Below are 26,171 nucleotides of genomic sequence, written 5' to 3' on the forward strand. Positions count from 1 at the left end.
ATGCTATAGCAGCTCAGTTTACATTGCACCTTAGTAAAAGGGCCTCTTATTAAATGTAATTAGTTACTGTACTTAAGTAAAAGTTATGTCACTTTTATTTGTAAAGAAGTACAGGAAACATTTGTTACTTTCCCTTTTACTGAAGTAATAATTTCACCAATTTTTACTTCTTCTATTCAGCTACTTCTGATGCTTAGAGTTAAAAGTAAAAATTAAAAGCAGAAGCAAGATATAAATGAAGATTCCTTGGTAAATCAAATGAAACAGCAAAACATAGAACAAGATTTTGGTATTGCAAACTTCGTCATGTAAACAGTGGATCATCTCATCTTAAGTTTTGCTGTTCAGCGAATATAACCTATGAGAACAGTGGAGTTGCCTGTGTTTGTTGAATTGGCTACTGGTCTCTAGCCAAACTGAACAGTGATGAGTTGGGTCAGTTTGAAGTGGAGATGAAGCTGAAGCTGGTTGCAGTTCTTGGTGAACAGACATGTCTCTATCACAACAGACTGCTGGTCATCCCTTGGAAAATTTCACATTGTAGTGACTGTCCACTGGATTGACAGAGTCTTTAGAAAGGAAGTTTACTCGTTTAGCCTGAAAGGTTCCTGTACATTGAGAGGCCACCGGCGGTAGTCCTGCCCCGAGTGCACAACATTTCTGGAGAAAAAAAGAAAACCCCCCAAAATGGCTTGCATGGCGATAATCTGGTGGTAATCAGGTATCGCCACGCATTGCCTGGTTACTGTCGGGTTAACGTGGGAGCCCTTACCACCACCTCAATGGGTGGTGGTAAGGTCTCCCCCATCACATGGCCATGCAGTAAAAGTTCTCTTATCACATGGCCATGTGTGCCTGGGGGCTTTTTACCCACTGCAGTAAAAAGGGCCCTGGCATGCAGGAAAAATACCCCCCCTGCTGCAAGCGCAAGACCCTTTTACCCACAGCTTGGTAAAAGGGCCCATTAGGGAGTCATTTTCAAAACAACAACAACTCAACAAAAAATCCAAAAAACATCATAAAGTGGCAGAAGGATGTTTTTCACTCAACAATGTCCAAGTTGTGTTTTTCAACACCCTAATTTTAGACGTTTTGATTCATACTTCATCCAAATTTCAAGGGGTATGATAGGGACATGTTTTGAGCAGGACCTGGGCAGCCCCCCAAAATAGGCACTTTTCAGCAAAAATGGAAGAAAATGAAAAAGTCTAGGGCCAAAATTAAGACATTTTTGGCTAGATCTCTTTCAGTCATGACTAAGTGACCAAAAAGATGTCCTAAATGACCAAATCATCACTGGTGGGTTTGAGGAATAACCTCATCCACCCTTTACTCTTCCAGGTCTCCCTGACACCCTCATAGCCCCCTAAGATGTGACAGTGATAGTATATACCATGCCCTATGACAGCTTCACATATGATGGTCATTCCTATTACATCAGCAAGCAGAGCCCAGAAGTAGCCTAGTGGTCAGTGCAGTGGACTGTAGAAAAGGGGATCCAGGTTTATATCCCACTCTAACTGGTACACTTGTGGTGAAAAGTGTGAGCTCTCCAAAACCCACCAAAAACCTACTGTACCTACATATAGGTGACACCTACAAGCTTGAGAGCTATTATAGTGGTGTGAGTGAGGTACAGTGGGTATGTTTGTACTCCCAGAGGGCTCACCAAATAATATAATGGGGTTATGGTGAGAAGTATACCTGGGATCTTTTATGTGAAATCCACTGCAGTGCCCTCTAGACTGCCCCACTACTCTGCTGGGATGTCTGTGGGGCCAGTCTACTAAGAATGATAGCTCCCAGACATCCCAATGGCTGTTTTGGGGCATTTTTCTCTTGGATGTTTTATTTTACAAAATGTTCCCAAAAGAAATATGTACTAGCACAAACTGACTAGGAAAAAGATGATTTTAGAACCAAAAAGGTAGATGTATTTCAGGTTCCAAAATGGCTATGTTCACCACTTGATTTTTAGACGTTTCTAGCAAAACGTCCAAAATTGGATTTAGTTGCTTTAGCGAAAATGCCCCTCCACATGTTCTTGCATCAGTTCTCAAAGATATTCAAACAGAGTTTGCCATCAGATGAAAAATTGTTAGAACAACAGACAATGATTCCAACTATGTGAAAGCCTTCTCTGTAATTGGACAGCATAACGATGATAAATGAAAATGAAGGTGTAAATGATGAGTTATATAGCACTACTTCAAATGAAGATGATAGCAACAATGATAATGATAAAGTATTCTTTACAATATGGAAGTTAAGTATTTCAGACAGAAATTCCCTTGATCAGCACCTGCAGACCCTTTCAGAAGACATCAGCGTTTTTTCAGCCTGATCCGATTACCGCTGGGCACACCCCCTGGGCTAGAAAATATGCATTTTCTAGTGCCCTAATTGCTCCATGATGAAAGCTGGGCTCTTAAGCAAGTCTGGTGGTAGGGTTGATTTGGCATGCAGCGGTAAGCCTACTGCTGCTTCGTAAAAGGCCCCCTATATTAGATAACAACTTTTTTACTTTCACTTAAGTAAAGTTTTTAATGTGTTCATCACTATACTTTTTACTTTTCCCTAAGAATTAAAATATACATTTATTTTTGCTTTTGCTTTTGCATAAGTAATTTGAACAACACTACCAATGTCTTATTCAAAGATAACTCTATTCAGTAGTTTGCATTGTATACATACTGTGGATGTACATAGCCAGTTAAGGATCCCTTTTAAAGAGTGACGGAAAGCCCAAGGCGGACTTAGCACTCACTATTCCAGGACTACCAGTGGTACTTCCGGGTTGAGCATGCATTTTTTTCAGGAAATGGTTAGAACTATGGTAACCCGACGGTAATCGGGCATCACCGGGTTGATGCCGGGTTACGGAGGAAGCCCTTAGCTCTACCTCAATGGGTGGTGGTAAGGGCTCCCCGCTACATGGCCATTCGGTAAGAGTTTTCTTACCGCATGGCCATTTTGTTTTTGGGGCTTTTTACCCACTGCAGTAAAAAGAGTCCTGGTGCACATGAAGAATTTATGCTTGATGCATTGGAAGATTAAGCGAATTGCCTAAAATCACAAGGGGGAGCAGTTGGATGTAAACTGGGTTCCACTGTAAATCAAGCCCAGTGCTCTAATCATTAGGCTAGTGGTTCCCAAACCTGGTCCTGGAGGCATCCCAGCCAGTCAGGTTTTCAGGATATCCACAATGAACATTCATGAGAGAGATTTGCATGCACAGCCAACTGACATGTAAGTCAATAAGAACTCTTCTTATTGACTTGCAAGTACATTCACTCTGCAGCTTCTCAGTACCTCTCCACTCATCTCTCCCTACACTCCTCCCCGGGAACTCCGTTCATTGGGTAACTCTCTCTTATCTGCACCCTTCTCCTCCACCATTAACTCCAGACTCCATTCCTTTTATCTTGCTGCACCATATGCTTGGAATAGACTTCCTGAGCTGGTACGTCAAGCTCCATCTATGGCCCTCTTTAAATCTAGACTAAAAGCCCTCCTTTTTTATGCTGATTTTAACTTCTAACCTCTATTCACTTGTTCAGTACCCATGTTTTATCACTTCCACCTTAGTAATTCCCTTATCCGTTATTTGTGCTGTTTGTCTGTCCTAATTAGATTGTAAACTCTGTTAAGCAGGGACTGTCTCTTCATGTTTAAATGTACAGCACTGTGTATGTCTAGTAGTGCTACAGAAATGATAAGTAGTAGTATTAGTAATAGTAGTAGTAGTAGTACCCCCAGTGGCAGGACCTGTTCCAGGGCAGAGGGAGCTGCAGCAAACGCGCGAAATCAGTGAACTCAGAGCAGGCACGCGCCGCAGCACCCCCCAGTGGCGTGCACCTGGGTCGGACCGCCCCCACCGCCCCCCCTTGGTATGCCACTGAGTACCCCATCCCCAATGCCACAGACGCAGTTCCCTTCTAAATTCTCCAGTATTTGAACATCCAGTCCTCAAATCTCCAATTGATTCATTCACCACCCACCCAAATTTTGAAGCTCTCATTGATCCCCTCCTACATCTGATTTCTAAGTCCCCATGCTGTTGTCCCCTCCAAACTCTTCAATTGCAGTACTCTTCCTGCACTGCTTCCTGTTGCTTCAGTTTTGTTTTCTTTGTTCAGTCATGCATTTGGTTCCTGATTTTTTTTTGTCTTGTTTGATGAAGGCTCAGGATTCCAGTGTTTTGTCAAGCTCTTTGCTTTCAGCAATTCTTCTTTGATGTTTTTTGCTGGATATGCTTTAGATGTACAGTGACATTAAGATTTACCATGAGAAATCCTAGCTCAGGAGTCCTCTAGCAATCCCAGTTCTTGAAACTAAATCCTGAAGAATGAAGCACAATTTAAAATGGCTTACCTCCACACACATACACACACACACACACACGGGTACCCAAATACCTAAGGTTTAGTCTGTAAAAATCCTAGGCGTAATTATAGATCCAATAGCAATATCAAAAAATTCCTCATGTAAAAAATGACCTTCAAAGCTATTTTCCAGTGAATTAAGATTTAATATTTATATGAAGTGAGGTGAGAGACCATCAGTTTAATCATACTTGTGTGGAAATTGCCAGCACAGTTATTAAATCATAGGGTGACTGACAAACATGCACCACCACTGGTACTTTTTTTTTAATATAAATTTTTCAAATACAGTCACCATATTATGTTGTGACAATAGAAGTTCAGAAAAGGAAAAAAAAGAAAATCAAAATAATGTACCTTTTCATACAAATAGGGACAATCAAATTCAATCTTTGCCCACAATAATAGAGATGAGGCAAGAAATTAGGAAATTTAACAGGAAATAATACGAGTGGAAAATAAATTATCCCACAGAAAATGCTAAATACCGCTTATTGTCTCCAGCTAACCTTTACAGCTGTATTCTTGGACTTCATACAGATATATTTAATTCTTTCTTAGTCACAATAAACTCTAATAACTGCTTTGTGTCTGCACCTAAGTAATTTTTTGTCTGAAACCCCACAATACATGCACACAAGAAGCACAGAAAAAGGTAGCTCCAAGGGCTACAGTCCTGGCACGCAATGCCAGAAACTCCTGATGCCTCTTCTGAGTCAACCTTGATAAATCAGGGAAAATTCTAACTTTACCACCCAAAAACAGAGAATGAAGGGAACGGAAATATAAACATAACACAGGATTCCTGTCATGCTCAAATGCAAAAGTCACTGGTAAAGTAATTATCTGGGTTATAATATCTAAAGATGACTCCAAAAAGTCTGTAAGGCTCATCATTGAAGGGGTGTTGTTCTGTTGTTCCTCTGATACAAGATTATTCATCAATGATAAATACTGAACCCTAATTATAGGTGGCAGCGCCTCTGGTGGCAGCTTTAAGATTTCCATCAAATGTTTCTTAACAATGTCTGTTCAATCTCAGCGTGTTCTTCCTCAGTTGATTTTCCATAAACTTCAATCTTTTATTCACATAAATCCTCTCTTTAATCAGGCCACCAGTCACAGATTGAATATCCATTACCTTAGACTCCAAAGAACTTAATGTTCCAGTACGTTGTTTCCGAGTTTGAGCATAAACTTCAGCATTCTGCTTTATAATATTAATATCACCCACAAATTTATAAGAAAAGAATAATTCAATACCTGGATAGCATCCCAGAGAGAGTTCAAAGTGACCTTAGCAGGCTTATACAGCTCTTGCACTACCTCAACTCAACTTCCACTCGCCTGATACACCTCTGCTGAATTTGGAAATTGCTGCAATTCTTGTGCCTTGGACAGAGAATGAAGATCTGAAATTGGGGGGGAGGGGGGATCGATAGAGGAGGCCCCTCAAGTGGCTTAGAGGAAGCAGAATTCACCGCTTCCCCTGCTATATACTTCTCCACTCTTTAAACTGTTCCAGGTTCAGGTGGAGTTGCTTTTTGGACGGGGCTTAGAGAAGCTCTATTTCCACTGCTTCCAAAAGAGCACTACTGTGGCAAGGCTAAAGGAGTTGACGAGCCAGGTTTAGCAGAAATTCTGACCAGCTTCAAAGTTAGCTGTGTGGGCTGCAAGACACCACCTGGCAGTGAGGGAGCTTGCCAGGTGGTCCCCTTACTCTTCTTCCCCATATTGAAGATGCATCAGGGCCACAGAGAGACTTGTTACAGAGAAGAGGTAAGGATCGCAAGACAGAGTGCCTTCTCACAGCACCCTCTTGCCTCCTGATCCTTTCCTACCACTGGTACTTTAAATACTAAAATAACATCACCAGTCTACCCACCATATGTATGTGAACCAACAGTGAGCAAAATCAATTATAAGTGTTCAAATAGTGTTAGATCAGTGAAATCTGATGCCCAGAAAATGTGATCAAGGTGACTGAAATAGTGAGACTCAAAAGAAGCTTGAAAAAGTTCTTGGAGGAAAAGTCAATTAAAAATGATTAGCTAGGTAGACCCAGAGAAGACATTGAGTGTGCAGCTCAAAAGGTTTTGTACTGTGTTGTTTCCTGTGTCATTTATGGGAATGTTATTTTGTTCTGGGTCTGTATGGCATTTGTCATTATGGGAGCAATGTCATTGAGAGTGCATGCTTTTTCAAAAGAGTGCACACTTTTTACAAGGAGTGTGTACTATTCATTAAAAAAAAACCAACAACTTCTAAGCCCCCATGCACACAGTCCATCTGCCACTCAGAAATGTCATCCACTCACTGACTTGCTTAGCCATTTCTAACATTTGCTTACTTTGCCTGTACTCACCACCTATAACCATCCATTTATGGACTCACTCATCCACCATCACTTAAAACTCCTCATGTACTCATTCACTTAACCCTCCTATCTGCTTAATTCACCTCCTCAGCTGCACTATTAATACCTCAAACTCTCAATTGTTTATCCACCGCCACCATTCATAACCTCTCCATCAGTTCACTCATTCATATATATTCTCTTTGCCATTCTTCACTGCTCCATTTTCTCACTCTCATTCTCCGTCAGTGAATAACACCTTTGTGCAATGCTTATAATATGCTTTTTTTTTCTCATCTTATTTCAGTTTGGTTTTTCTATATCTGTTTTTCTTAGGCACAGTTTCACGAGGAAAGTAAATCCCCCGTACAGTCAGGTCCTTCTTAGAATGCAATAGGCTGAATAGACAGGTTCTAATGCTGATTGTATTTCCTGCTTTTTTTCTTTTTAGAATTCTTAAGCTGATGTTTGTTGCCTCCTTATCTTTCCAAAAATGTTTACCATTCAAGACAGTCTGCTTGGAAATGGCACCCATTCCCAATGATCGTGACATGCTTTTCTGTCTGATATCAGGAAGTGTTCCATAGAAGCATATAGTGATGATGATAATGAAGACAGATCTTTTTTTTTAAGGAGAAGAACAATTGCATAATTTCAAAATCAACTAGGCTGAAAGAAAATCCAGAGGACCATTGAGTCCAGCCTTCGGATTTGCCTAACAGCTCTCTCGCTACATGGTAGTGCAATTTTTGGAGCAGAATCAGAATTGAATGGCATTTCCTTCCCTCCCCTGGTGAGATTTAGCCTATAATCAAACAACAAAGCTGAGAATGCTTAAGAGCTGTCCAAATTTGTTTTATTGATTTCCGTAGGTATTCTGGCAGGACTGAAAGAGGCTGTACCAGAAGGAAGAAAGCAGTGCAGATATGCTACAGAACAATGTTTTTTCTAAGTGAGCGGGTTTGAGGTCGTTGGTATAATTCATGAATATGTATACAATGTATTCTACTTTCAGGAATGCTTGGATTTATCAAATATGTGTAATGGCCTGAAAAAAAAAATAATGAATAGCAGCAGGCAAGCTTGTAAGTTAGTTTTCTGTTTTTAACATTTAAAATATCTAGTCTGGAATATTTTGAATGATGCTCTCTCAGTGTATGTACTGAACTTGGCACACGCTGAAGCATCAGAATATAGAGTGTATGGTGGTTATGAAATATACTAAAAGTATGCATTGTTCATAAAACAAGCAATTTTGGCCATAATATGGAAAGCCAACACATTAACAATATGGAAAAGAGAAAGGCATGCCAAGGACAGAAGATATGATGTAATGTCTACTTTGTAAAAAAAAAAAAATAAATAAACTCATATGATAAGTTCATTTAGGGTCTAAGCACAGCAGAACAAAATAGGAACAGAGAAGAAACTTTATTGTTAGGGCACTCAAATCAGACCCTGATTTCACTGCATTTGGGCATTAGCTCCCTGATTCTATGAAGATCATCAAACATTGCTCACACACATTTAGTCGCGTTCCCAATTTGCCTGTTCAATGTAATAGAATAATGAGCCAATTAGTGCCAATAATTGGCTTTTTAACAAGCAATTATTGGCACTAATTAGATCATTAGTTGAGGTTGCAGGGTAGTAGACTTAGGGGCAATATCGAGAAATACTTTTTCACAAAAAGAGTGGCGGATGCCTGGTTGTGAAGACAAAACCAGCGCTGCATACTGAAAACGTCACATTCTTGTGTCATGCAGATAGAGGAGTACTGAATCTCTGAGCAGAATGTGCAAGATGACATAGTATTTGAACTATAGAATTATAAAGATTAATAACCAAACTGACTCCAGAGGAGTGCAATTTAGCCCACAAATATTTGTGAACACAAAGACCATTTTATTAAGAGGCCCTTTTACAGAGCGGCAGTAAGCCCAATGCAGGCTTACCACTCGCTCTTCTGGGACTACCACCTGCCCAACACGGTCGCTGGCAGTAGTCCCACTCTGAGTGTGCATCATTTCTGGGGGGAAAAAGAAACCCCCTTGAAATGGCTTGTGCAGCAATAACCCAGTGGTAATCGGGCATCGCCTGCCCGGTTACCACCAGGTTATCGCAGGAGCCCTTATCGCTACCTCTAAGGGTGGCGGTAAGGGCTCCCTGCTGCATGACCATGTGGTAAGAGATTTCTCAAAACATGGCCATGTGTGCTGAGGGTAGCCACTGCAGTAAAAAGGGCCCTGGTGCATGGGAAAAATGGCCCCAGCAAACCACACCCCTTGCCTTATGGACATACTGAAGGTTTACAGTCCACAAAAGCAGAATACATGTCTTCTAACAGTTTAAAAGGCTTTTAATCTTGCCACTTTAAAACACATCTATATCCTGGCTTTATAAAATCGGGATTTGGATGTCCATGCAATATGGACATCTAAATGCTGGTTTTTAGATGTCCAAAAGACAAATAGAGCTTCTAAAATAACCACCTTACTGTAAACAGTATAAAACCATTAACTTGTTTCCACACAGTGGGGGTAATTGTATACTCAAGTGCATAAAAAGTAGGCACTGACAAGTTGTACTCCTCCCTTTAAGTGACATATTTATAAGATTACTGGCAGGCAGAGAATAGATGAAATGGGGCAAGATTTGCATGTTTGTGTATATTTTATATAATATACATATATGTGCCTATTCTTGTTTCTCACACCAGGTATGAATGTGTGTGACTACTTTTCCTGAAGTACACAGGCATAAATGTTAGTTGTGAAGGAGTCTATAGGACACAGCCACTTCCCCTTGTTAACACTCCCTCACAGTGTCAGAACCTCCTTCAGACTCGCAGCCCCAGTGGGAAGTGACACAGGGGGGTGGAGCTTGGAGGGCAAGTCCCAGGAAGTATAAAAGCTAAGGCCACAGCTAGGCTGAAGAGGCCCAGCGGGAAGCAATGATGCTGCCCAGCATAGGCCTCTACTACCTATATGTGAACCATAATTGCATTAGGTAGGCCAAGTTCAACTTAGAAATTTGTAGATTTTAAATTTTGACCCAAGCAACAGCTGGAGACTATATTGGTAATGTAACACACCTGTGCTAGATCTGTCTTCACTCTATACCTTACTTTTAGTCAATGTTTTCCAAGTGCAACTCTTACCTCAAGAGTGAAGAGCTCAAACAAGAAGTGTCCAGCTACTAAACAATTTGTTCAGCAAATTGCTTAATCTCATGGAAATGTTAACAGCACTATTATATAAAAACACACTTCACATAAAGCATGGGTTTTAAAAGATTTATTCCTGAAACTCAGTAGGGTCTATGAATTATTTTTCTCTACAAAAACTTACAAAACAACATTTTAATGTTTCTCTACAGAAGTCCTTACTAAGCATCTAATAGAGCTACAAATCACTTGTCAGATAAGTATATGGCTTCATGCACAGCCCAAAGCCCGGTGGTAGTTCCTGCCCACACAGCCTACCGTTCCAGCACTTGAAAAATATTTTTCTATGTTTAGCGCCGTGGGCATACCCAGCTGTAATCGGGCAGCGCCGCATGCTGCCCGGATACTGCCAGATTAGTGGAGGAGTCCTCACCTCTTCCTAAATAGGTGGTGGTAAGGGTTCCCCCAGAAAATGGCTGTGCAGCAAGTGTTTAATTTACTGCATGGTCATTTCCTTTTTTTTTTTTTTCCAAAAAAAGTATTTTACCCGCTGCAATAAAAGGGTGCTCATTGTGCAGCAAATCCATGCGCCGATGCCACCTCAGGGCCCCTTTTACTGCAGCTTGGTAAAAGGGGTCCTAAATATTGCAATGCAACTCTATTTGCCTTCTTTATTTTGGGTCTTCACTGATACCTGATTCTATTTCGGATAATATAATTCCCTTCTTTGTTGCCACAACTCAAGTTGTTAGCAAAAAAAAAATAAAAAAAGTCATATGTACCTTCAGGCAGAACCTACAGGGAAATGTCAAGTGAAGCACTTTTGATAAGTCAGGTTACTAATATTAGTGGAGTTCCAGTTTTATGTTTCAGTGATTAAGATATCCATTAATTTATCATAGTATTTCTTTTTTTGTCTGGGTTGGTTAAGACCATTAGACACTTTCTTCTAAGTTAATTACAAGACTGAATAATTGTAGTAGTCCTATTTTTTTTATTAATAGAAAATTAAAAATGCATAATTTTTTTCACACTATCAGCAGGGGACCCCTGGCAAGTCTTTGTGTTAGGTTATAAGAGAACCTTACTTACTACTCTGGAAATGTCAAATACCAAGTCACAGAATAAAATACATTTCCAAGATTTTTTTTTTTTTTACTGCAAAAGAGAGTAGCTGGCTGGGAAAAAAATGTGACATCCTAGGACCAGGAAGTTTTCCCACACTCCACAGCAGCATAGAATTGTAGCTTCTCAAATTTTCTGAATGGGCTAGCCAGCATTTTCCAGTGCAGCCAGTGAGAGGCAAAAATAACTAGGTAAATGTTTTTGGAGCCTTGATTCACATTTAGGGGCCATTTTAGGTGAGTCACTGCCTAAGTTATGTTCTTAAAGCCTTTAAAAATTGGCCAATACATAACTGTGGATGATAACAGAAAAGCATTTATTTATGTAAATTGGTTACCTCACCCACCTAAAAACAACCCATGTAAATTAGTTACCTGAAACACTCCCCTTGTGTAGTTAAAAGCACATACCTTGTTCCACAATACATGTATATTTTGCTGCATTAAAATGAGGCATGCTTTCATTAGGGGAGGCAATTATTGTGTGTTGATTGCATTTTTCGACCTATAAGCATTGATTTTCACTGCAAAATGTACCAACAGATAAACAAGTATAAATGTACTTTGTACATATGACAATTTTCAATGTGAAAATATGCATGAACTTTCACTTTGAAACTTGGAGTAAAATGTTTCCCTGAGCTTTGTCCTTAGTGTCATTTTGAAACTTGCCCCCTCAATGTCATGTCCAGTCACATTGCTTTGACTACTTACTGTTTAGCTAGTTCCACTCAGGCCCTTTTTAAAGAAAGGCCAGCATCTAGCCACCTTTCCCAACAGTCAGTTACACTTGAATTTATTTTCTGGTGAATATTACATGCAGCCATGAGGTACCTTCTGAATGGGTTCCTCAATATCTAAGTGGGTAGGAGTTGGTTCTCCATGCCCCATACCTCCAGGGCTTGTTGGGCTGAGGTGAGAGGTGGAGTAGGAAGATTACCTATGTATAGGAATTTTTTCTTCTCAGTTTTTCCCAATAAGTACAGTTACTCTCAAGAAATACAAATGCCTAGTATGAACTGGTATTCAAAACCTTGATATACCAATAAGAAGGTGTGATCTAAATGAAATGAAAATGGGATCTTTAGTGCTGAAAGCTTTTAGAACAGGTACAGATGCAAATATTCAGGTGAGTGCATTAAAAGGTTAGGAAAGGAAACACACAGATGATCATAAACTTCCTGCATGTCCCTCATCCCTCTCTGCAAATTTCAAATCCTCTTCATACACTGTAAAGTCAGACAGCTGGTCCTCATAATCACTTTGAATATCAGGGGGATTATATATAATTACTCCCAAGTCCCACACTACTTTCATGCACAGAAATACTTCACCCCCTATACTGTACCATTCGCTTGGGGGGGGGGGGGGTTGCAGCCCTAAAGCATGCCCCTACCTTTTTTGGTATTAATGCTTAACTGCCAAATTCTAGACCATTCCTTGCTAGATCTCTCTTCATGATCTCTCTTCAGAGTGGAGGAGTGGCCTAGTGGTTAGAGCACCAGTCTTGCAATCCAGAGGTGGTCAGTTCAAATCCTACTGCTGCTCCTTGTGATCTTGGACAAGTCACTTAACCCTCCATTGCCTCAGGTACAAACTTAGATTGTGAACCCTCCTGGAACAGAGAAATATCCAGCATACCTGAATGTAACTCACCTTGAGCTACTACTGAAAAAGGTATGAGCAAAACCTAAATAAATGTCATCAAAACTATTCAGGGTGCCTAGAATATTACAGATTTTGGTATCATCCACAAACAGGCAAACCTTACCAAATAATAGCCATTCTGCAATATCACTTTACAAATAAGCATGAACAAGGACCAATCTCTGGTTGACTCTACTGCTAATGCCTCTTTCTTTAAAGTGAACTCCATTTCCTACTATCCTTTGTTGTTTTCCATAAAACTAATTTATAATCCAGTCAGTTACACCGGATGTTATAATGCCGTTGTATCGCTCCATGGTGCGACCGCACCTGGAGTATTGTGTTCAGTACTGGTCTCCGTATCTCAAAAAAGATATAGTAGAATTGGAAAAGGTACAGCGAAGGGCGACGAAAATGATAGTGGGGATGGGACGACTTTCCTATGAAGAGAGGCTGAGAAGGCTAGGGCTTTTCAGCTTGGAGAAGAGACGGCTGAGGGGAGATATGATAGAAGTGTATAAAATAATGAGTGGAATGGATCGGGTGGATGTGAAGCGACTGTTCACGCTATCCAAAAATACTAGGACTAGAGGGCATGAGTTGAAGCTACAGTGTGGTAAATTTAAAACGAATCGGAGAAAATTTTTCTTCACCCAACGTGTAATTAGACTCTGGAATTCATTGCCGGAGAACGTGGTACGGGCGGTTAGCTTGACGGAGTTTAAAAAGGGGTTAGATAGATTCCTAAAGGACAAGTCCATAGACCGCTATTAAATGGACTTGGAAAAATTCCGCATTTTTAGGTATAACTTGTCTGGAATGTTTTTACGTTTGGGGAGCGTGCCAGGTGCCCTTGACCTGGATTGGCCACTGTCGGTGACAGGATGCTGGGCTAGATGGACCTTTGGTCTTTCCCAGTATGGCACTACTTATGTACTTATGTACTTATGTACCGAGGATACTCAGTTTATTCATACAGTGGTGTGCAAAATCTGGAATAGGCTGTCTGATTTGTTGGATTTCAGTATCATATCATTTCAGTTTTGAAATGTATGCTTATATAGTGTTATTATTCTTTGTACTTCCTGCATAATAAATCTGTTATGCTTTTTCAGTGATAAATGTATGTTACATATGTGAAACAACGTAAAACACAGCATCTGATCTATTTATTACAATTTCAGTGTGCCTTAGCTGCTATTCAGATGTTGTGTCCATGACATTATACAATTAAAATGAAGGTATTTAATTTTTTGTAAAAAATGAATGTGTCAACAATATGGCCATTTGGTTGTGTTAGTGATAGCTAGTATTTGCAAATGGCCTTGCAACATGCTGACATTGAATGGACTAATTTTAGAAAATGGTGGCTGGTAAACACCTGATTCTAGGCTGCAGTGAGTGCCACTTTCAGCTCTCTTTGTGATCTCTGTGATGCAGGATGCCACTTGGAGATCTTTACCCACAGTAGATGAAGAAACTGCCACTCTACAGTTGTCAAACCACTGTCTGAGCAGCTGAGATGAAAGGAGCTTGTGATCTGATTAATGTAACTGTGATTGGCAGCCCCCAAAGATGTGCTGCAGGATCCAATTCTGCTTAACTTTATTATTTACAATATGGACGCTTATCCAATGTACAAAATTAATTTGCATTTGAAACAGGAGCAAACACTGAAATACTAAGAACGGTGTTTTAGAAAGGACATCCAACTCAGAGTAAGAGCATCTAGGTCAGTATGCCACTGGTGGTGCTAGTATTTAGAACAGGATCTGCCAACATACAGCCTGTTCTAAAATACATGAGAAATGGACATCCATGTGCTGGTGATATTCACCATGAACATCCATTTTACATGCTGAAACAGCCAAACTATGAAAAAGGCAAAAACAAGGGATATGAATGTCATTATAGTACCATAGGAATGCTTTTGTTTTAAAATGGCCTCATATATGTTCAGAAGAGTAGCCTAATAATTAAAGCTGTGAGCTGAAAGCCAGGGGAAAAAATTTAACGTACACTATTTCAATAGCCTCAGGCTTGCAGGTAGTGTCTTTGCATCTTTCTGCAGCATTTGATGCAGTCCATCATTCTCTTTTACTCCATTGGTGTGTCAGGGACTGTCTTAAATTGTTCACATCAGCCCTACAGATTTTCCTACTGGCACAGAATAGGGGCAGGCAGGCTAAGTTAAAGGCTGCATGGTGCTCCTGGGTCCCAACTCCCAAACTTAGCTGCTATTCGTTCTGGGTCCTTGGGTTCACTGGTGCTGGTGAGGTAGTAGAGATAAGAATAGCCATACTGGTTCCATCTAGCCCAGTATCCTGTTTCCAACAGTGGCCAATCTAAGTCACAAGTACCTGGCAGAAACCCAACATTCCATGCTACCAATCCCAGGGCAAGCAGTGGCTTCCCTATATACATCTCAATAGCAGACTATGGAACTTACCAAACCTTTTTTTAAACCCATATACACTAACCACTATTACTATATCTTCCTGCAACAAGTTCTAGACTTAACTATTTATTGAGTGAAAAAATATTTCCTCTTATTTGTTTTAAAAGTATTTCCATGTAACTTTATTGAGTGTCCCCTGGTCTTTGTACTTTGTGAAAGAGTAAACAATCGATTAACTTTTACCTTCTACACCACTCAGAATTTTGTAAACGTCAATCATATTTCACCTCAGCCTCTCTTTTCCAGGGTGAAGAGTCCTAAACTCTTTAGGTTTTCCTCACATGAGAGGAGTCCCATCCCCTTTTTCATTTTGGTTGCTCTTCTTTGGACTTTTTCTAATTCTGCTATATCTTTTTTGAGATATGGTGACCAGAATTAAATGCGGTACTCAAGGTGAGGTCGCACCATGCAGCAGTACAGAGGCAATATAATGTTCATGCTCTTATTTACCATCCCTTTCCTAATAATTCCTAGTATCTTGCTTTATTTTTTGTCCACTGCCACACATTGGGCAGAAGATTTCAATGTACTGTCTACAATGACGCCTAGATCTTTTTCTTGGGTACTGACTTCTCAGGTAACTATGATTTGGATTATTCTTTCCGATGTGCATCACTTTGCATTTGTCCATACTAAATTTCATCTATCATTTGGAGACCTGAGCCATGCCAGACCTGTACACACAGGCCACAGGACAGGTGTCAGTGAGCAGAGTCTAGAGTTGCCTGCAATAGCGGTATACAGTAGTTGAGTAGCAGCCACGGGGAACAGAGGCAGAACAGAGGTAACAGGACATAGCAGAGACCCCCCCGATGATCGACTCAAGAGTAGTAGCAAACAAGGCAGGCAGACAAAAAAAATAACACCGGAGCTGCAATAGACTCACAAGAAGAGCTTCCTATTGGCTGAGCTAATGTGAGTACTATGGCTGTGCAGGTAACTGGCATCTAAAAAAAACAAAGCAGCTGATTTGTGATCAGACTGACACTGAGTGGGCCTTAGCCAAGCATGGGTGGGCCTGAGCTCACCCATAGCTATGTCCCTGTTGTGGAATAGCACTTAAAGGAGAATATTGGCATTTATGCCTGTATTTGTGTACCTATGTGCATATATGTCATTCTAAACATTTATGCATGCAACATGCATATAAATGTGAGAGTCTAGTCTATAGCATTGCTCTTTATCTTAGAGAAGAAAACTTAGCAGGAGGGTTGCCCATGATATTGTCTCCTTTCATAGAACCAGCTCCTTTGTTCTACCTAACAGTCACTTCACTGGGAAACTACTCACCTATGACCTTAATTATTACTTTTCAGCTAGACTATTCACAAGACTCAGAGGCTCAGCAAAATATATCTTAACATTTCAAAACTTGCAGGCAGGCTATTGTAAGATTTCTATTTTGAGATACCTTTTCAGGTATCTTTCTCCCCTCAGCTCACTCAAATCCTATTGAACTGAAAAATACTTCACATCCTACAAGCACACTTTAGTAGAGATAACTCACAACTATTATTCTCTTTATTATAGGCTGAGCTGGAATTCAATATGTGTCTCAGGTCTGTAATCCACAGAAATACAGGAAAATCAGCTCTTGAGTATTAATAACTTTCCTTGACATACGAATAATTCACTGCTGAACAATTATTTACAGACATACATAGCCAGCTTATTCATCTCAGTCCCACCTTTTGGATTGGCTCCCTTTAATCAAACTGCTGATATTATTTTTGCTGCTACTAGCATTGAGCTGTAGCTTGCCTTATCCTCATGTGCTGAAAAAGCACTACAGCCTCACTAACATCATTTTGTAGGGTTTTTGTTTGTTGTTATTGGTGGCAAGATGCTTAGGATCTGCCCTCTTCCAGGTAAGCTAGGTGCATTTGCAGTGAGTAAGCAAATTGGTGGGGAATCTTTTCTAAAAAGCTAAATAAAATACGGTTAAAGTGTTCAATCATTTTAACCTCAATTACCACTGTTGATCTGAGGAGCTAAACACTCAATCATCCCTCATGGACAGTTTGTCAATGATAGCCTTTTGAATTTATATCATTTGATTGGCAAGGCAAAGGACAGTTCTTAAAGCATACTGGGGAACTCAAATTGCTGTTTGTTTTAATTTTGTAAATGCTCAAACACCCCAAAGAGGCTGAATTAGCACAAATATACAAATCGTTGTACCACTGCACAAGAATTACTTAGAAACTATTAGAGATTTCAACCAGTTCATAAAAACACCATCAGAATGGATACTTCCAAAGGGGTAGTCACGTTCAACTAGAATAAAAAGAATGACAGAGGCTGGCAGCATATAGACTAGCCATTTTATTGAGGCACATACGTTTGAGGTAGGAGTCCACTTTGGAATGAATTTGGGAAAAATGAGAGGAGTCAAATTTTTCCCCATCAAACAGAACTTCATTTGTTGTTTTGATGGACCTTTGGTCTGTCCCAGTATGGCAATATTTATGTACTTATGTGAATTTTAAGACCACTGTGGAAAATTATTTATATATCCCATTCTTTAAGAAATTGAATTTTGCAAAGATCAGGCCCCACTGTTTCTAGGTGGCTGGCATTCAATCAGAGAAAATATCCCAGAAAATATGAGACTAGAAATTGAGTATTTGATTTTAAGAGAAATGTTTAAAAATAATAATAGTAATAATAAGTTACCTAGACTAAAAGGCAAATACTATATAATAAAGCTCACCTCCAACGTTCTGAGGCTGCCTGATGGCTTCCAGTGGTGGTGTCCTTCATGGAGTAGATCGTGATGTCAGGGAGAGGGGAGGAGCCACGAGTGTCCAATGTGGAGGTGGAGTAGGGAAACATCAGGGAGAGGGGAGGAGCCGCAAGTGTCCAATGTGGAGGGGGAGCCTACTCCTCCCCCTGCCCAGGAATCTGAACAGAGTGCCAGCGAGGGCCAACGATCTGCGTCCTCCTCTCCTGCAGCCGATACCATGGGGCATTGTCAGGTAGGTGAGAAGCTCGCGTGCGCGCGCTGCAGCACATGGGAGCAGGGAGCAGGACTCGGATACCAGCGATCGCGCTGATCGTGGAAAACCTTGCTAGCGCCCATTTCACTGCTTTCTGAAATGGGCCTTTTTTTTTTACTACTTATAGAATAGTGGAGGGAATCAGGGATGACCCTCTTACTCCACTAGTGATCACTGAGTCCCTCCCACCCCAACAAAATATGAATAAAAATAGTAATCACCAGCCTGTTTGACAGCCTCAGATGTTATGGGCAGGTCCATCAGAACAGCATGCAGTTCCTGGAGTAGTGTAGTGATGGGTGCAGTAAATGGTAGACAGGTGGACCCAGGCTCATACCTTCCCCTACCTGTTGCACTTGTGGTGGAAACCGTGAGCCCTCCAAAACTCACTAGAAACCCAGTGTACCCACATATAGGTGCCCCCTTCACCTGTAAAGCATACTGTAGTGGTGTACAGTTGGGGTAGTTGTTTTGGGTGGGTTTTGGAGGATTCAGCAGACAAGGTAAGGGAACAATGGAGAGATGTGTACCTGGGAGCATTTATATGAAGTCCACAATAATGCTCCCTAGGAAGCTCCTTTTGCTCTCCTGGGATGTCTAGGGGACCAGTTTGCTAAAAGCTTTGGCCCCCTACATCCCAATAGCTTGAATTTCTGTTTTTCACTTTTTGTTTTTTCAAAATTACCTTAAAAAATAAATGCACAGAGCACAAAACCTTATTACAAATGATATTTTTAAAAAAAAGGTAGACATTTTGTGATTTCAAAGATGGACATATTTCCTTATTTGGATGTTGGACATTTAGGGCCAGATTCTATATAAGGCATGTAAAAAATCCGTGTGGTAAGCAATTCTACCTAAGCATATTCTATAAACGGCATCTAGATTTAGGCACAGTATATAGAATACGTTTAGTTGATATCTCAGTGCCTAAAACTATGTGCCTCTATTTACACCAACAAAAATGTGGCATAATCTCTGTGCATAAATTTACACACACTGGGTCATATTCTATAACTACATGTGTAAATTTGGGAATGCTTACAAAATGCCCATCTCCCCACCCATATCTACGCCCCTTTTGAACTGTGCGCATTAGAATTTAGGCACAGTTCATTACAGAATCCACTTAGTGAGTTGTGCGCCTAGAGTCTAAATATTGCCAATTAGTGCTCATTATTGCTTGTTAAGTGTTGTTATGAATGCTGATTAGTTTGTTAAGCCAATTAAGTTGCATGCGTTGTTATAAAATATGCCTGGATTTTGGCGCAGGTGCTTTCTCTGTCTCTAGTGGTCTTGCTGTTGTATTTTTTTTGTACCTGGGGCAATGGAGAGTTAAGGGTCCCTTTTACTAAGCTGTGCTGGTGTTGCTGCATGTTTTTGATGTGCACTGAGGTTCCCTTTTCCTGCAACGAGTAAAAGGGTAGGTCTTTCTTTTTGGCAGGAAATGGCAGTGCAGCAAGTAAAGGGGGAGCCCTTACCGACACCCGTTGAGGTGGCGGTAAGGGCTCCTGCGCTATCCTGGCAGTAACCAGGCAGCATGCAGCATTGCCCGATTACCACCGGGTACACACCAGCACTAGGGGTGGGAAGTACTGCCAAGTTGCAGCGGTAGCCCGGTAGTACTTCCTGTTTAGTAAAAGGGGCCCTAAATGACTTGTCCAGGATCATTTCAAAGAGCCACAGTGGGAATTGAATGCAGATCCCTATGTTCTCAGCTCACTACATTAACCATTAGGCTACCCCTCCACTCATATTGAAATGCTATCACACAGAAAGTTTATAAGATACAAGACAAGCCGCTCAGATGACTTTAATTCATCTCTTTTACCATTATGTTCACTTTCCACGCTCAGTTCTGGGGCTTAGTTGTTCTTCCAACTTTGCGCTTGTTTTGTTTTATACCATTTCAAGGTAAGGAAGAAAAAGCACTGAAGAAAGAAGTAAACTTGCTCAGTTTAACGTGGCCACCCAGTTTAGTGCTTTAACTATATTTAGAGCCGTATGCTATATTAACAAGCATCCTTTTTTCAGAAGCATGCATGATAATAATCTCCATAGTACGTACTGTAAGGATTATGAGGCTGTCCTACCCTGGTTAGGCCCCTAGAGGGCGCTGATCCCCCTAAAATGTCCAGGGAGAAGGGCTAGGTGAGTCAAAGGGGAGGTATAGCTGGAGCTCGCTAGGACCGGGGAGAGTCCTGGGGGTGGAAACAGGTGCAGCCGGTTATGGGCTGGGTCCTGTTTGCCATTAAACCCTTAATACCCCACCTGAGAAAGGGGGGGGGGAGCTGGCAGCAGTGTTGCCAGGTGGGCGGTTTTACCGCCCAATTGGGCGGTTTTCCGCGCCCCGCCGCGGGAAATTTTTGCCCGCGGCGGGTTGCGGTTTTTTGGGCGGTTTTTTAGGCTTCCGGGCGGCTTTTTGGGCGGCTTTTTGATTTTTTTCGGCCGCGGGGGGCGAGGTTAGTGACGTTTTTGGGCGGGGTTAGTGACGTTTTGGGCGGGGCCGATGACGTGGGAGGCGGGGCCGATGACGGGGAGGCGGGGCTGATGACGGGGAGGCGGGCCCGATGACGTGGGAGGCGGGGCTGATGACGGGGAGGCGGGCCCGATGACGTGGGAGGCGGGGCCGGTGACGGCGGGGGCGGGGGTGTCAGGGGCGGGGTTTGTGTTTGGGCGGGTTTTGGGCTGGTTTCTGGCCCGGATTGGGCTGGAAAAAAAATTTCTACCTGGCAACCCTGGCTGGCAGCTGAAGAAGAGAGCTGGGAGCTGGAGCTGGAGATCCCCAGGTGAAGTACTGGCTGAGCCCTTTTGACTTGTGGTGAACGGGGTGCAAGGCAGGGAAGCTGGCTGGGGTAAGAAGGCCCTAGAGTGCCAGGATAAGAACTATGTGTTCAGAGAGCTACTGTGTGTCCCAGATGCCAAGGCTGTGTTTAGAACAGTGAAGAGAACTACTGTGTGTCCCAGATGCCAAGGCTGTGGTTAGAACAGTGAAGAGGTACTGTGTGTCCCAGAGTTAATATTGAGAAGAGACTGGGTGTCCTGGACTGAGCTAGTACTGAGCCAAAATGCCAGTGGGAAAGGGCTCAGGGGGAAGAAATAAAGGGACATGGGACTGTGCAAGAAGAAATGTTTAAACTGGAAGATTGCACTGAGAGGAAGAAAGGAAATGGTTAATCTGGAAGAACTGTTGAGCTTGTGAAAGTGTTTTAAGCTAAGAGAGGTGTGCCCCATGGGCTGAAATAAAGATTTGTATGGAAGAAATCCTGTTGATAAGACCTGACTCTGTTTGCTTTTTTTGAGAACCAGGTCACCCCGAGTAAAAAGGGGTAGGATCTGAATTTGCATAAAATCTGCATACTAAGAACCAGCTCACCCTGAGTGAAAGAGGGACCTGGGAGCCTGAGGTGAGAGCTCCATCCTCACAATTCTTCACAATTAACCTCATCATGTTTACAGTACACAGTATGATTATTTTTCTTGATAAAATCAACTGTGCAACTTAAATAGCTTTTTAGTATGCATGTGAACATTTGTTAGTGACACAACCAGATCAGCAAAAAATAGGAGAACAAGATCCTTTCAGATGCAGCGAGGTCAAGAAAAAAAAAAAAGATCAAAGAGTCCAACAGATGTGTAGAAAATGTTACTTGAATTTATTCATCAAACCACATAACATGAAGAATGGTCCATGCTTCCTTCAGACATTAAATGCATTGCACAGGCTGCCAATTCAACCAAGCAGTTGTTCAGTACAGTAAACAGCCTACTGCAGCCCCCACAACAGAAACAGCCTGCCCAGTCTAAACTGAACTGCAATAATTTTGCTGCATATTTTGCCAACAAAATGAAAAGTCTCCACCAGGATTCACAGGCAATCCCACCCAGTCCACAACCAGTCAACCAGGGGTGCACAAACTTGCCCCCTCCTGACAGAGACAGATGGGACACTTTTAACCCAATGACAGGGGAGAGCCTTGACAAAATCCTAAGAGACCTTTGACCAACTACCTGCTCCCGTCAATCCCTGCCCATCAAAGATAGTGCAGCAGGCAAGTATGGGCCTTATAGAAGGCGCCACAAAAATTGTGAACACCTCTCTTTCTAATGGGCAGCTACCAAGAGCATTAAAAAGGGCAGTGGTTTGCCCTCTGCTGAAGAAAAACAACCTTGACCAGTACAAACTTGAAAGTTACAGGCCAGTATTCAACCTCCTGTTTCTAGGGAAACTCATAGAACAAACATTCTGTGTTCAACTTAATGACTGGTTAGAAAAGAGAAACTGGCTAGATCCATGTCAATCTGGATTCAGACCTGGTTATGGTACAGAAATGGTCCTCGTATCCTTTCTAGATGATCTTCACAAAAACCGAGACAAGGGATTTGCCTCGATGTTAGTACTGCTTGACTTCTCAGCAGCTTTTGACACTGTGGATCATGATATCATGCAAGCACGACTGACAGAAACAGGCATCAATGGAATAGTACTTGCTTGGTTCAGATCCTACCTATCAGACAGGCAACAAACCAAAATGTTTGGCAGCAACTCATCCCCACCATGGACACTGACCTGCGGGGTACCACAAGGATCAATACTGTCACCTATTCTGTTCAATATCTACCTCAAGCCACTAGCTGAGCTGATTCGGTCAATGGACACTCAGTTCTACATTTATGTGGATGATGTACAGCTACTCATACCCACTAAACCTGACTTACCTACAGCCTTGAATAAACTGATTACCTGTCTAACATCAATTCAAGAATGGGAAAAACACAACAAAGTTTGTCTCAACTCAAGTAACACCAAGCTTCTCTGGGTCCCTAACACAAGTGGATACATACCTGATATCAAAATCTCTTTTGGGAAGTACGAACTCCCCCTCAAATCACAAGTCAGGAACCTTGGAATACAGTTAAATTCAACACTTACTCTTTTTCCCCAAATCCAAGCAACCTTCAAGAGCTGCTTCTACTATATGAGACAGCTACGCTGTCTCTGTCCTTACATCAAGAAGATAAATCTTAACCCAGTTGTACATGCCATGATAACATCAATACTGGATTACTGCAATGTACTATACAATGGTCTGACTACAAAAGGCCTGCACCAGCTCCAGTTGATTCAAAATGCAGCAGCAAGACTCATAGAAGGTTGCAAGCGACGTGATCATATCACACCATTTTTGCAAAAACTTCATTGGCTACCAGTTCAATACAGGGCTAAATTTAAAACCCTATGTATGATCTTCAAGGCCCTGAAAAATAGGATGATCCTGCACACACCGCCAAGGACAATAAGGTCCTCCGAAGGACTTTCACTAACCACACTTTCTCTAAAAGACATTACATGATGTGATACCCGCAAGTCAGCCTTCTCCGGAATAGCCCCCACATTCTGGAATGCACTGCCTGAAAGGCTGCACTTAACACAAGACTATCTCTACTTCAGGAAGCAGGCGAAAGCTTGGTTCTTCAACCAGACCTTTAATGAAAGAAATAACTAACTCATTAGTCTCACTCACACACACAAGGAGTGACTCAGGCTGCATATACTTTCCTTCCTGAATACTTACTCCATTCTGTCTCCTCTACCTTAACTATGTATTTCTTTTTTTCTGGAACTGTTAATCACCATTACGGAAATATGTAAGCCACATTGAACCTGCAAATAGGTGGGAAAATGTACTGCAGCAGGACATGTTTATCCACTCCTACCCTAGCTGAGATAATATTTAATCATTTCTCTGACCTCATGTGCAACTGTCTTTAAATCAGTCACATTTTATTTATTTAAGTGAATTTAATTTATACACAAGCATTTATCTTGTTACAGGTAATATTAGACATCTATTAAACACAAAATAGAATAGGATCTGCCCAAATAATTACAAAACATATATGTCTACCTTAGACCACATAATGTAAGGGGGGGGGGGGAGGAAATTTCAGAGAAAATAAACAGGCAAACTTTAAGAATAGGCATCATACTCTTAAACTGCCTTCTTCTACTATCTGCTGTGTTCTTTATTAACTTGACTATTTTTTTCAAGTCTATGAAGTCTCTTAATTGTTTCGGAATGAAGAAAACATATTTATTACCTAGATGTTTTACAATATATTTGCATGGGTATGCGGAGTCACTTTACTTTCTAACGCTTCCTACTTTATTATTACCTATCTATATGTTACATCTTTGTTTTATCCTTCACTATCAATTATAATGTTCTACTGCATACTGTGTTGACATTGTAAGTAGTATACCATGCCATACTTTGTATTATTTTTGAATATTTTTTCTGCTGTAATTGTCTATTGCTCATGTTTGATCCATTCTTACTGTAACCCATGAGGGGTTAAATTATTTTAGTACCTGAGGCTCTCCAAGGGTGTTCGCCATCGCGTTGGAGGGTTGTGGAGCTCGGGTTGTTTTTTGGCGCGTCGGCGCTATAACAATTGTGGCGAAGTCGCGCCAGAGAGAGAGTGAGGCGCTCCGGCAGCGTGAGTCAGCTGTTCGGCGATGGGCGGGGCGAAGGCGAAGAAGGGGAAGCCCGGGGAAAGCTTGGGAAGTGTTCTGGGCTCTGATTGGCCCTGCGTCGGCGTCTGACGTCGACGTAATGACGTCAGACGCACGTTTTTGACGCAGGGCCCGGGATTCTTTAAGCTTAAAGGGAACCGGCTCTTTTAAAAGTGCAGAGCCGGTTCCGAAGAGAAGATAAGGTCGGCGTGGGACCGGAGGAAGAGTGAGGGAGTGCTCCGGTGCACTCTCCCAGCATTTATTTTTATTTTAATGAAGTGGCCGGTCGCGTGGTGGCTGCGCGCACTGGGAGGAGGTGGAGAAGAGTCGGGTGCAGAGGGAGGCACGCGGACGATGCTGGCTCGCGACGGAGTGAGGAAGGACGCTCGTGCCAGGACAAAATGAGGAATTTGCAGGTTACAAGAGCTTTCAGGTAACAATTAGACATGTCAGTTTTAATAGAAATTAAATATATATGTCTAGAAGGTGTTTAATAGTGTTTAAAAATGCTGTTTTGTTGCTGTGGGGACTTTTAGAAGGTTGGGCTCGTGCGTGAGGCTCGAGCTCCTTGGGGAAGGTAAGAAGGGTTCTAAACTGCCTTCAGTTGTCAGTTGGGTGGGTATTAGATGACTGGACGGATGTGTGTGAGAGGGTCCGTCCAGAACTGTGTAAAATTTACTTAAAAGTTACAAAAGATTGTAAACAGTGAATTGACTTGATACATTTGTGTAAAGACTGGTTTAGTTAATTTAAAAGAGCCCCGCGGTCGTTTGGCTCTGAGATGTGTGAGTGAAAGTCTGAGCTTCGAGTAAACTGCTGACCCTGTAGTATTAAACACAGTATTGAGAAGCTCAAATAAGGAAAATATTTATTCAAATTTGGTGTGACTTTAAAGGTTATAGCACCCATTCTGAGAATGACTAGAGTACAGAGATGTTCTGAATGGGCAGCTGGCCCTGTTTATTAACGTGACAGTCTGCTGAACTGCTCTCTGGTTACTTAATTTAAAAGTAATTCCAATGCAGCGCATGTATGGATAATGTGTATGTTTAGTGCCAGGTTATTTTTAAGTTTGGTACTGGCATAAAATAAATATATATACACATAAAGATAACCAATACTGGATTAAAGAGTTGGTTTCTGGTACATATTTAATTATTATAATACCAACTGTGAGGTTTCCATAATTTATTCTGGGAGAATTAATTGAGGGTGGGATCTAGTATAGGGATTCATGATTATATTTTTATTTAATTGGGTAGCTAGAAAAATAATAACAATTTTAAACTATTGGAGCATTTGCATAGGGAATAGGTTTTTTTCCTTTGAGTTTGTAAAGATTAGAGTAGTAGGTATTCCTTCGCCAGCTTCCAGCTTCAGTCTCCAGCAATCAGCTAGCTTCCAGCTTCAGTCTCCAGCAAAAGTACGGTACCCAACGTTAAAGAAAGAAGAAGAACAGAAGATATACAAGAAAGCAGGAAAACAAAAGCTAAGTGCATTGACGTTAACATACAGAACA

The 26,171-nt window shown here is 41.4% G+C and overlaps 1 long non-coding RNA gene across 1 annotated transcript; it reads right to left on the reverse strand.

Annotated features, from left to right (window-relative positions):
* Positions 1 to 7,850: 7,850 nt before the first annotated feature.
* LOC115460302 lies at positions 7,851 to 18,481 on the reverse strand. The gene is made up of 3 exons (XR_003940453.1): positions 18,370 to 18,481; positions 9,478 to 9,485; positions 7,851 to 7,861 (listed from the first exon to the last, which is right to left on the reverse strand). It is a non-coding gene; the product is annotated as an uncharacterized LOC115460302 (long non-coding RNA).
* Between the last annotated feature and the right edge of the window lie 7,690 nt (positions 18,482 to 26,171).

Source organism: Microcaecilia unicolor, chromosome 1 (genome assembly GCF_901765095.1).
Source record: "Microcaecilia unicolor chromosome 1, aMicUni1.1, whole genome shotgun sequence".
Lineage (NCBI taxonomy): Eukaryota > Metazoa > Chordata > Amphibia > Gymnophiona > Siphonopidae > Microcaecilia > Microcaecilia unicolor.